Below are 13,251 nucleotides of genomic sequence, written 5' to 3' on the forward strand. Positions count from 1 at the left end.
GTAGTACTGATGATCCCCAGTTGCAGCAAGAACACTAGCACCAGAGTTAGGAGAAAGGCAGCACTGATGAGCCCTCTCCTCAGCAGCATCACCATTGTCTCATCTCATCATCTCCCTCTGGATCTCTTTAGCTACTGATGATTCCAGTGCTATCTGGCAGTGGCAGCTGGTTTTGGTTTTGGTTTTGGTTCAGACTTTGGTGTATGATGGATTAGGTGTGCTGAAACCCTGCAAGGGAGACAGTGTGAGCTGCAATCTAGCTCAATGCCCTAGGGTTGTAGGACACACATATTGGAGTCTGCAAAGATTTGAGTATTAGTCAAAGCAAATTAATTGCATTGGTGATGGTGAAGATTCATGGAGATGATTAGCCTGGCTATCTGTGAGTATGTGACAGCTCACAAGTCCAGTGTTAGAAGCTTCCTTAAATTAAGCAATCCTAGTTTCAGAGCTAGTAGTAATGCCTTTTCCTTGACTTGCACAGAAAGCATGCAAACTTGTGGTAAGAAAACCGAAGTGAAAGCAACTACTCCAGTACTAATTGTTACAACTCTGATTCCTGAATGTGACTGGGTTACTTTTACAGTATTGCACACATACTTCAAGTTGATTATGTATATACACTTTTTGTTCAGTTATGTTTTTTTCCCCCTAATATCACTGGGAGTGTTTCAAAGGAAAGAAAGAAGGTAGTAGTGGTAGTAGTAGCAGTGAAAATCTCTTCTGAAGGAGTATGAATCTGTCAGTATAGGTGGTGTTTGGTTGGAGGGACTAAAATAGGGCTAAACTTTAGTCCCTCTCACAAAAACATAAGTCCCTACCATAGTGACTTATGCTTTTGTGAGAGGTACTAAATTTAGTCCCTAGTTCCCAAACACCCCCATGTACAACCCATATGAAATTGTCTCAACTCTCAAGTCAAGCTGCTTCAGAGATTTACTTTCAGAATTCAGGAAAGGGCTTCAGCAATTTTGGGGATTCAGGACCACCCCCCTCTGGGCCTTGGCTTGTCTTTGTTTGAGAACACTTTCAATTCTATCAGGACCAGCTTAGCTCAGTCTCAGTGACTCACTCCTGCACCACCACCACTACACATCTCCCTGCTACACAACAATATACTGTAATGCAATGGTGTATGCACACAGACACAGCTACTGTTGCAGATGCCCACACATTGTACTCTAGTGTTTGCTGCCAGTGCCAGCAAAGGGACTCCGTTGCATGTCCTCTCTTTGGATTGCGCCATTCTTGCCTCCAATCTTTATGGGTCAATTTGTTTGGTACCATCATAAAAATTATAGAGTTGAAAAATATCATCGTATGTGTTATTGATACATGGGTTCGGTCCTCACATACTATTCTCATATACGTTGGTAATTTGTAACTCATATATCTTTGTGATTGTATTGTCCAAATTATCCTTATCTTTGTCCAGACTCTCAGCATTCAAAGTGCCCCGAACAAGATGTAGGAAGGACATCCATGTAATCATAACTACGAAATCCTAATAAACTTATGTCAAAAAAAAAACCTAATAAACCGTTTACAAAATGCATTACAAAATGGTTCAGAGTTCAGACTAAGAATGCTTGCTGCATAGCTGACCTGAAAGAATCAGATAGTGGTTAATTAGCTGTATATGCATGCATGCTTCTATTTATTAGATGCAAATAATTCCCATGATCAGCATGCATGAAGCTCCTTATAGGTCGATAATATCTGCAATCTGCGTATATGCACCCCACAAAATGACAGGACAGCTGTCCCTAATGATACTCCATTAATGAGTTTGCATGGAGTATTCAAGAGCCAATAGGCTTATAGGAGATATGCAGGCTTTGGTAGGTACTCCCTCCGTCATAAAAAAAAGACAAACCTTGGATTTCCGTGTCCAACTTTGACTGTCCGTCTTATATGAATTTTTTTTATAATTCGTATTTTTATTGTTGTTAGATGATAAAACATGATTAATATTTTATGCGTGACTTATCTTTTTAATTTTTTTCATAATTTTTTCAAATAAGACGGATGGTCAAATCAGGGTTTGTATTTTTTTTGGACGGAGGGAGTACTCACATGCAGAGTTGCAGTACACGCTGCTGCCACTGGATATGGTGCTGTACACTCGTACTGTGCTACTGCGTATATACTGTCAGTGTTGCAAATGCAGTTCAGCTGGATGCAACTTAGGGGGTGTTTGGGAGAGCTCTCCCAAACACCCCCTTAATCTGGATTAATTAAGGTCCCTGTCAACTGGAGGATTCGATTACTCCCTCCGTTAAGAAATATTAGGCATATTTTGTTTCGTTGTGATAAGATTTTGACTAATAATTTGCTTTAAGATATCATTTGTGTGATTAAAAGGATAGTTACTTTTAAATACTCTAATAACCTAAATTTTAAATTTTACGTTAAAAATTACGTCCTAATAAAATAATTGTTGGTTAAAATTATGTCCTAATTAAATACAATGTGCCTTATATTTTTTTTATTTTAACAAAAGAAATACATATAATACTTATCTCTGTGTTTAAAAGAGTGTATGTTGGAGGCAGGTTATGAGGTCCTTCGGCCGGCATGCTAAAGCAAATAATTACGAAACACAACAGAGCATAGCGAAGCCAGAAGAAGTGCGGCGAAGCACGACGGAGCATTGCGAAGCCAAGAAAACTACGGTGAAGCACAACGAAGTAGAGCGAAATACGATGAAGCATCATGGAGCCGCACGAACTCACTAAGGTGGTGTTTGGATCCAGAGACTTAACTTTAGTTCCTATATTTAGACACTTATTTAGAGTATTAAATATAGACTACTTACAAATCTAATTACATAAGTGAAAGCTAATTTGCGAGACAAATTTTTTAAGCCTAATTAATCCATAATCAGAGAATGTTTATTGTAACATCACATAGGCTAATCATGGATTAATTAGGCTCAATAGATTCGTTTTGCGAATTAGTCCAAGACTATAGATGGGTTTTATTAATAGTCTACGTTTAATATTTATAATTAGTGTCCAAACATCCAATATGATAGGGACTTAAAAGTTTTAGTCCCATCTAAACAGGGTCTAAGTCCATATCTATGGTCAGCCTGCTAGCGACCGCCCTCGGATGAAAGGATGAAGGCCGCCCCGAAAGGGCACCCAAGAAGGCCCTGCCTAGCAGGTGATTCATATCCGACCTAACAGAGCCCAACAAGTTGAATAGGTTGATCAAAGACCAAAATATATATCTATGTAAACATCCCTAGTAATAGAACAAGAATGTAAAAACTTATATAAACAAAACCCTAGGGTTAGCTAATAGGGTTATAAACCTAAAAATAGTCCCAAGAGTTATACTGTAGAGGTAGATTTAAAAAAACAATACTCACTTGGTTAGGGGCAGATAGAGTATAGTACTACTATGTAAACTCAAATTACACCACATTGAGCTTTTCCGATCCACTTATTAGCAAATAAAAAAAATATTTGTAAGTAAAAATTTTATATATGTATCTTAGCGATAAAAAATAACTGTTGTAAAATAAACTACTAGAAAAAAGTTAAATTTAAAATTAAGTTCTAAGAGAAACAACGAGGCTCTTAATGACCTTAAAAGCTGAAGGAGTAAACACTCGCGAGTACTATTAATTAGTGGTTGAAAACGCGGCCGGCTTAGCTTAATGACGAAAGATTTATAGCTGAGTTAGCTTTCCTGTTACAATTAATTCGACCAGCAACCGCGATTTCGCAACTTGCAACAAACAACGGCGACGCGCTAGCTGTCTGCCTCTGTCCCGAATCCAGACAGACGCGGTTTCTTCGTTTGCTCTTCTTCCCTTCCCTTCCCTGCGGCGCACTGGCTGACAGGTGGGCCCCGCAGCATAGGGAATCCGGCTGGGTAGCAAAACGTCAGAAAAAAAACGCACACACAATGATAATCACGTAATCAGGCTGGAGAGATGATCTAACAATGATTAGCGTAATCACCATTCTTAACCCCAAGTCCTGACGATGCTCTTCTTCCTCCCTGGCACATGGCTGTCTATCATTAAGCAACAATTATAATTTTATAGTAAAAAAATTTATCAATCTGACATAGTAATTCTTAGGCCATCTACAACTACTGTACAGTAGTTAGTTTCCATACTTGCTATATTATATAGACATTTTGTATGGAAGCCATATATCTAATGAATATTGTCTTCAAATTAAATTCTCATTCATTCCTATCTCTTCTCTCTCTTTTTACCCATATATTCTCTTTTTTTCATTCTTGATTCTCGTATAGATATGGTTTCTTATATAAAAAATGGTTTCTTCATATTTTTATATCTCTCCTCAGTAACTCTCTTATCACGTCAGATTTTTACTTAGGCCCTGTTTATTTCCAAAGTTTTTTTTTTCCAAACTTCCAACTTTCTATCACATCAAACATTTCATATACACACAGCTTTTCTAACACATCGTACCAATTTTGACCAAACTTTCAAACTTCAGTGTAAACTAAACACAACCTTATATGACAATGTATTTAATTCTATAGACTCTAGATAACATAGGTTAGGGATGGCCTTAAACCGAATCCAGACGATGTTCTTCTTCAACTGCGTGTGTGCGTTTGCCGGTACACGTTGTTCTCGACGGTAGTTGTTTCTCGCGCAATTAATTCGATCTGGGTGCACCCAGAAAATCTGCAGAAGCTCGACCGCTTCAATGTTAACTACTTAGTAAATAAATTACTTTTGATTTTAAGATGCAGATATTCATTCATAGCTCCTGCAGAGAACAATTAAGACAAGTAGACTTTCAATCGACCACCGATCCAGTGGCGTGAAGAAGAAAAACAGAAAAGGACCATGGAGTTGAAGAGAGAGTGATCATGTGATCTAAGCTGACTAACTATTTCATTAGATCATTGTCACAGATAATGCGTTTCAGACAGGTTATCCTGGCGTATATGGCTATGCAGAGGAAGATGATAGGCTCACCGTTCATGTATTGGAAGGTCAAAGTGTCAAATGGATGGATTGGCTCCAAGTCAAATCCCTGCTGATTTTGTCGTCTGGTTTGACCAGCTTTACAGCACAAGTGAAACCTCCCGAGGCCGTAACTAGGCCTTGTTTAGTCTTAAATTTTTTTTCTAAAAACATCACATCAAATCTTAGACACATGTATAAAGCATTAAATAGATAAAAATAAAAACTAATAATTATACAGTTAAGGAGAAAATCGCGAGAAGAATCTTTTGAGTCTAATTCCATAATTAGCCATAAGTGCAACAATAATATACATGTGCTAATGATGGATAAATTAGGCTCAAAATATTTGTCTCGCGGTTTCTAGACGAGTTATGAAATTAGTTTTTCTATTCGTGTCCGAAAACCCTTCCGACATCCCGTCAAATAACCGATGCGATAATATTCTTTTCGCGAACTAAACAACGCCAAGAATCGGTTTCTTCCTTTTGCGTCGACCATTGCAGAATGCAGACTTCTCCTGTTTACCGTGGGTGCTGGTCAGAAAGAAAGAAAGAAAGAAGCGTAAAAATTGATTAATGGGCATGTGTTTATGTATGTTTACCATTAATTTGTTTATGTATGTTTTGGTGTCGGTACACAGTCCAACATACACCGGCCGGCATGCCATGTAAACAGGATACTCGATCTGTAATTAATTAGGAGCAGTTGGGTGACCAGTCTACAAACACAATTAGGAACAATTAGGAGCAGTAGTTGCTGTTCAACGCGTCATTGATAGGTTGTGTTTACATTTTCAGAGTCAATTACAATTTCATCAGACTCTTAACTTAACTAGTCCAGTGGAACTATAGCTGCAGAGATGCAATACTTTTGACTGTGTATAAAGCTAGAAGCTTTAGAGCAAACAACTGGATCATTTCCCCTCTCGTACCTTGGTTTGCCCCTCTTTCGAAACAAACTAAGGGCACGTTCTAAAGAGATAGTTAAGCTTAGTTACTCCTCGTTTTAAAGTAATCTATCATACTAGGAGACTATCCTATTGTTTTCTCCATAAAAAAAGAGATAATTTAGCTTAGTTACTCGTACTTGTTTTTCGTAGCACACTCTTCAACCACTGAATTAACGGTATGTTTCGTGTAAAAAATTTCTATATAAAGGGTGCTTTAAAAATCAAATAAATTTATTTATCAAGGTTTAATAATTAGTACTCGATTAATTATATGCTAATCATGTTCCTCGTTTTGCGTGTGGCTAATAAGCCAAGTCAGTAATGCTAGCTCCAAATCATATATATCCAATGTAATAGCCAAGTCATAAAATAGTTGCTTACTATACTATTAATATCTAGTCCCACCTTTCATACACACATTACGTCTTGGAGTCCGTGCTGCAGCTGGCTACCGATCTGTAGCCCGCTGCTCTTCTCTCTCTCTCTTCTTTTATCTCTTTAAAATATGTTTATAGCTGGCTTATAGTCTGCTATTGTACCTGCTCTAAGGTGGAAAGAGTGAAACCAATGCTGAGTTTATTCTAGAGTTTAGGGGTGGCAATTTTCTCGTTTTTCGTTAGCATAGCTTCCCAAACAGGTAAGGGTCCCTTTGATTGGAGGAAAAACATAGTAACTTTGAATATTTCAATCCTATAGAAAAAATTCTTATGAAGCCATTTGAAACAAATGATTGAATCCTATCCTATCCTTTGAAATTCCTATGGAATGAACAATCCTATAGAGATTTTGGATAAAATTTAGCAAGAGCTCCAACTTCTTGGAAACTTTTCTGAGTCTATCTCTCTTATCCGATTTCTGCGTTTTTCCTGTGGTTCAATCAAACAGTCATTCCTGTATTTTTTCTGCGTTTTTCAATCCTATGCTTTGCACTTGCATTCCTATTATAATCCTACATTTTTCCTATTCCTCTATTTTTTTTCATTTTTTTCAAAGGCATTTTAGAAGTTTCTTTAAAAGTCAAATAAACCTATTTTCTAAATTTATAATAATCAATACTCAATTATTCATGCGTTAATAACTTGTCTCATTTTGCATGTCACGAAGTTGTCACCTCCAAACGTCCAAACAAACTATGCCTAAGACTCTAAGACTCTGATCTCCAACCAACAATTGCGAAGGTATATCCTATGCTGAAATTAAGATTCATCTTGGTGAACTCTGTCCTGAACAGCCTGCCTATATACGCAGTGGCAACAATTCCCTTATCGAAAGGGACCATAGAAGTTTTTGATAAGAAGAGAAGATCATTCTTTTGGGCAGGGAAGCTCTCTATAAGAGGGGTGCGCTATCTGGTGGCCTAAACCAATGTATCCAAAACATATTCCTATTACTAAAGCGCATGCATCACTGATAGAATTCATCCCCGACTTTCAGAAACTCACCGTTTGTTTAGATTGGGAATGGGAAACAAACTCCTTTCTAGCACAATAAATGGTACGGTGATCAAGTGCTAGGAGAGAATTTCCCTCCAATGTACTCGCATGCAGTTGACAAGAATGCTACAAATGCTTACCGGGCGCCTGGATCAATATTTCGTACCTAGGCTTTCTATAGTGGCGGAGTGAGAATTCCAAGAGGTGTGTCAGATTGTGGAGGAAATAACAATGGAGGATCAGGTTGACGTCCAACACAAGGAGGTGCTTTGGTTGCTGCAAACACAACAAATCTATGAAGCTCTTCAGGAGCCAATGGCATGTGCAACAACCGAGAGTTCATTTGGAAAAGCCAAACCCCGCCGAAAGTTTAGTTCTTTGCATGGATGTTGTTCAGAGAGTGTCCTCACAAAAGTTAACATGCACAAGAATAATATTATGCAATCCTCAACATGTGAGCTATATGTGATGGTTCAGCAAAAACAACATTGCAAATATGTGTTCAATGTCCCTTGGCTACCTTATTTTGGAGATCTATGGGAATTCAATTGAACATTTCCTCCATAAAGGACCTCGCCACCTTGCAACCCTACAGCCAAACACCATCCACGTATTTCCAGGTTTTCTATCTACTATACTTCTGTGGATTATATGAAATCATCGACATGGCGTGGTCTTCTAGGGGCAAACGCAAGTGATTGCCAATTTTTTTTAACAAAATGTGTACAAGATACCACCTTGTGGGCTAAGCGAGTGAAGCATGTTAACAATATCGTAGTTATATCTAAGAAAAAAAAATCCTATCCTCATGTTGTGTTCTGATGTAATCCACTAAAACTTGTATTTTTCCTTGTAAGTATCAATCAAAATTCAGGCGACCACTCTAAGAAAATTATGAGATACTACAAGGCACCTAATTAAACCAAGCTGCCAAAGGTTTGACCTTAAGCTGGGTGGGAACCGCACTCCAGCACCATCTCTCAGTTTTTTTATTCGACCACCTCTTAAGTTTTCACAAGTGAGTATAACACTTCCAAGTTTTGACAAGTGAAATATAGTACTTCTACAGACCACTGGAGGATATCATTTTCAAGGGCGGACCCAGACCCCAGTCAAACCTAGGCCATTGACCGGGGCCTAGGGCAAAGATCCAATGGACCATAACAAATTTTCACTATGTTAAATTGACTAAGGTCCACCCCTATCATTTTTTTATAAGCTTTAGATCTACTAATTACTTCTAAACTTATAGACATCCACTTTATTTAAAAAAATGATTGAACAAATATATTATTGAAATTATTTTCACAACCTTACATATTACACAGATAAATTGGTGGTCATAGTTTATCTTGAAGACCTTGCCGACGTTCAAAGTAGCAAACTTTCATTGATTGTGCACATTCGTTTTCGATCGTTAAGTATATATTGATTGATTTACCAAAGATGGTATAATACTTAATAATTGCACATTCTTTTCTTTAAGTATATTAATTGTGTTCTTACTAAGTACTATGAGTTTTTCAATCGCGAACAAAAATAAGTATGAGTTTTTTTTTCAACAGTATAGTAAGCATGACAATATAGACTTGTTACAATATTTTAGTAAAACAATATAAAAGATATTTATATGAAAGCATTTGCAAGGCATATATATATCTACTTATTAACATATTCTTTTTTAAAAAAATTCTTTGGTTTGTAATCAATATTATACATTTTTGTGCATGTTTATGACCAACACTAAAATCCCCGTTGGTTTGGAATTGAATTGGTCCTGACTAATTAAATAAGAATATCTCTCTAATTTGAACCTTTTTGTTTGGTTGCCAAAGAAATGGAAAACGGAAATAGAATAACTTTCGGTTGAATCAAACTTTTAGCCGGACATATATAGTTCCAAGAACTCCAAAGCTTCCGACAAAATTTTCAGCCGGTCCAAGTCCAACGTTAGCACGCAAACGCAACGCGTCACCTCCATATATATTTGTATGTACTTGCACTTGCACACATTTTAACATGCATTGCAAGTTTTGCAACTTCCGTGATGTGACGCCTTGCAAGTCCTGCTCGATCGTGTAGATGGAGATCTTGAAATTGACCCTCTAACCAACAGACATAATACTGTACCTAGCTAGCAAGCCATCACTCTCTTTCTGCTAGTAATTTTTAGAAGGAAACAAAGTTAATTAATATTAAAAGAGCAGACATAATACTACTCCAGTGTTCACCATATGGATGTATGCATATGGGTGATGACAATTTAGTTCCCTTTCCATGGATATCTTTGCTTTTGTTCAATGGTTAATTGGAAACCAATCGAAGGTGATTATCATCATGTATGAGAATTGAGAAATAGGAGCTTGACCACAAAGAGTTTTTTTTTTTTGGCAAATGGCAACAATATGCCATGATCAATATATGTTCATGCACACATTCTTGGGCCATGTTACTCCATGTTCCTCCTACTAATGTAGGAGTATGTTATTCCCTTCCCAACCACTTAAATGATTTTTCTTGTACTCGTTAGTAGGCTTATTTAGAGCAGTATGTTAATTCTAATATATTCTCACAAAAACTGTGGCATGCTTATTAATTCCAACTCTCTCTTTTTTAAAAGATGTATATGCTCATATAAACTTGTGCGCGCACATCCTACCATTATATACATCTTAGAAGATTGAATCAACATATATATTTAAATTGATAAAGTCACTTTGGTCCCCTCGTTGTTGACATGTATATCGCTTACCACCGAAAAAATAATTAGCTGTAAATGTGAACACATGTGCTAGTTTAGTACTTAAACCCAGGTTCTACCTCAAGGAACTTAACTAGCTAGTTGGTTAGCTACGCTCACTTCGCCACATTGATGTTATGTGTGTATAAAGTATCTGATGTTTTTTATCCCAAACAATATGATATTGGAAAAAAAACAACTGTTATTTTTTATACTAAACAATATGATATTTAAAGCACACACATTACAAATTTATACCGTGTTCCCTTATTTCGTCGTAAGAATCACCTGTGTTAACTACGTATACATATAATTAACTGTAATTGTTTTATTTTCTGCAATTCCCAAATCGGCCTCCAAGGGAAGCCATTTTTTTTAAGCACATATAGTTGATGATGGAAGCATAATTTGGCATATGTTATATGTATTAGTATATTGTTACATCACGCCCTGCTACAGGATAAAGTGATCAGGGTATCACTGTGCGGTTGGCTTATGTGAGATTAGGTGAACGTAAAGGCATGCCATGATGCTGTAATCTGTTGGTCAAGTACTAGATTTTCATTTCTTTCAGCATCCGCGGACAATTTTTTTGTGGATTTCATGGATGGCTTATGTTTGCTCTTTATTCCATTTTCGAATATATTCAGGATGGAAAATATTTGAGGATCCTGGACAAGTACCGGAATCATTTTATAGAAAATTGCGGAAGCCATAAACTATAAGTAAAATTTCTGATTAAAATTTAGCAAGGTTATGGTGATGTTTCTACACGCTACGTCGCTACCAGTTGTGTAAAATTTCAAGATCAATCTCAATTTAGCTTCAAGATATTAGATATGAGATTCACAAGTGGCAGAATAAACAGAGGAAAAATTTCAAACTTCTCAATCTGTTCTATTATAGCACCATGAATTTCATATCTTACGACAAACAAAATCAAGCTGGCTATATTTTAAAATATCACTTCCACCATTTTTTAATATATGATGTTGTTTGCCTTTCGACATACGTAGTACTATGTATTAACAATTTGTCTTACTTTTAAAAATATAAATATTATCTATTTTATTTTATTGTGAATTGTTTTACAATTAAAGACAGCATGACTTACGTATTTACTATTTGTGCAAAGTTTTTAGATAAAATGAATTTTAAGTACGTCTAAAAGATAACAATGACATATTTAAAAGCAGATGTAATACAAGTTTGTATGAAATGCTTCCCTACCTCCTATGTGTACGTTACTTTTTCATGGGATTATTTTAAAACAACTAAACATAGTTTGCCGAGGTTTCCATTATTTTACTGACTCGCGTTTATATTCCCTTTCCTTAACAAACTAGTGGATTATATTGTATACATGCATGACAATGGATCGAAGCGTGTCTAGTTTTTTTTTCATAGTATGCCACTGTATAAGTCGAATCATGAATCAACCACACATATTTGGATTTGATTAAATGATATTTGAATGATGGATACATACAACCTGAAATGGACAAGAACCCTCTAGCCCCCCGCACATGAACTGCTGATACTAACCTGTCGTTTTTTTTTTCTAATGTATACACTTATTACGTATATTGGGGGTCATTTTCTTGTAAACTCGATCAATGCAATTAAACTCTGTTGTTGATGTTCCAGAACACGTAAACGATCTGATGTGTTCACATAAATGATCACGACCTCATAACCCATGCTCATTTTTCCTTTTGTGAGGGGACATGTTCCTTTTTCCACATCAAAATTAAATTTGATTTTGAAACATTTGGTAGATCTTGGATGCATTACCTTTTTTTGTCCCAAAAGTATAGACCAATTGGATGTAAGAATTTGAGTAATTCCATAGCAACAGACATGGTTTATCTAATAAATTCGGGAAAAATTAAACACAAACAATGGAAAAGGTGAATAGGTCTTTTCATTTAAGATTACCGAACAGCAAGACACAACACTAGTAGATTGCAAGGACATTAGGTCCTTAATTAATGAAAAAGTTAGGATCTGAAAAGTAAAATCTCTATAGCATGTCGAGGTTTTTCATGACCTACACCGAAAAGCCATTGATTGAGGCATGGCAGAAATCTAAAATGTAGTAACATGAAAACACGTGATTAATTTGAGTTTGAACCTTTAGAAATTTTAGAGACTAATAATTGGTTAACTGCTGCTTTGTGAAAAAAAAAGTCTTGAAGAACCTTTCTTGAAGAGTAATCTTGGACAGGATTTCATCCTTGATTCCTTCTGCTTGAGGCTTGAGCTATATATAATGTTTGGTGATTTAGCATGAATCTTAGTGAATAAATTATCCCCCCTCATAAAAAAAAAAACTTGTGTGCATGTATCCATAAATTCTCAGTCCTATAAATGTATCCATAAATTCTTTCACTCCTATAAAGAAATAGTCTATCCTGTAGGAGTACATGTACAACTATACATAGAGTCGAGTCAAATGTTCAGAAGAGCTAACAGTTGTACACCGTATCACCATTCAACCAAGCAAGAGTGATATCATTATACTTCTATTCATATATTCTTAGGTCCGTTCTTTTCTGATTAACATGCATATTTTATCTCGATGTATAATTTGAATGAAAACTTTTTATATAAAAGTTTTAAAAATATCAAATAAATTTATTTTTTTTATTTTAAAATAATCAAAACTCAACTAATTATGCATTAATGATTTTTTTGTTTTATATACTCGTACTTAATCTTCATCTAACATGAACTTGAATGGCGTTACTAAGTACTAGTACTTAATTGGAGTATACAACTCAATTCATGTAGAAAAAAATGAAGTAGTAATTTTTTTTAAGATGGAGGTAGTATTTCAAGGTGGATATATGCTTTCTCGTGGCAACCTACTGTACATGTTTGAGTAAAAGAGACACGGACATATAATAATGTCTGCCAATAAAATGAAAAAAAAAAGAAAAATGTTACTTAAATACCACAGATGCAGAAATTCCTATGTGAATAACCAGGAATATTGTTTGACAAGAGAAGAGGCAGATGTTTTTTATCCATATAAGTAGTATAGGAGTATACAAAGACCCATTTTTTTTATTAATCCTTTAATCAAATACTAAAAAACTAAAAAATATTTTTTTTCCCAGCAATGGCAGGAGCAAAGATCACACAGGAGAGGAGAGACAGA

The sequence above is a fragment of the Oryza glaberrima genome, chromosome 3 (genome assembly GCF_000147395.1).
Source record: "Oryza glaberrima chromosome 3, OglaRS2, whole genome shotgun sequence".
In the NCBI taxonomy this organism is placed as follows: domain Eukaryota; kingdom Viridiplantae; phylum Streptophyta; class Magnoliopsida; order Poales; family Poaceae; genus Oryza; species Oryza glaberrima.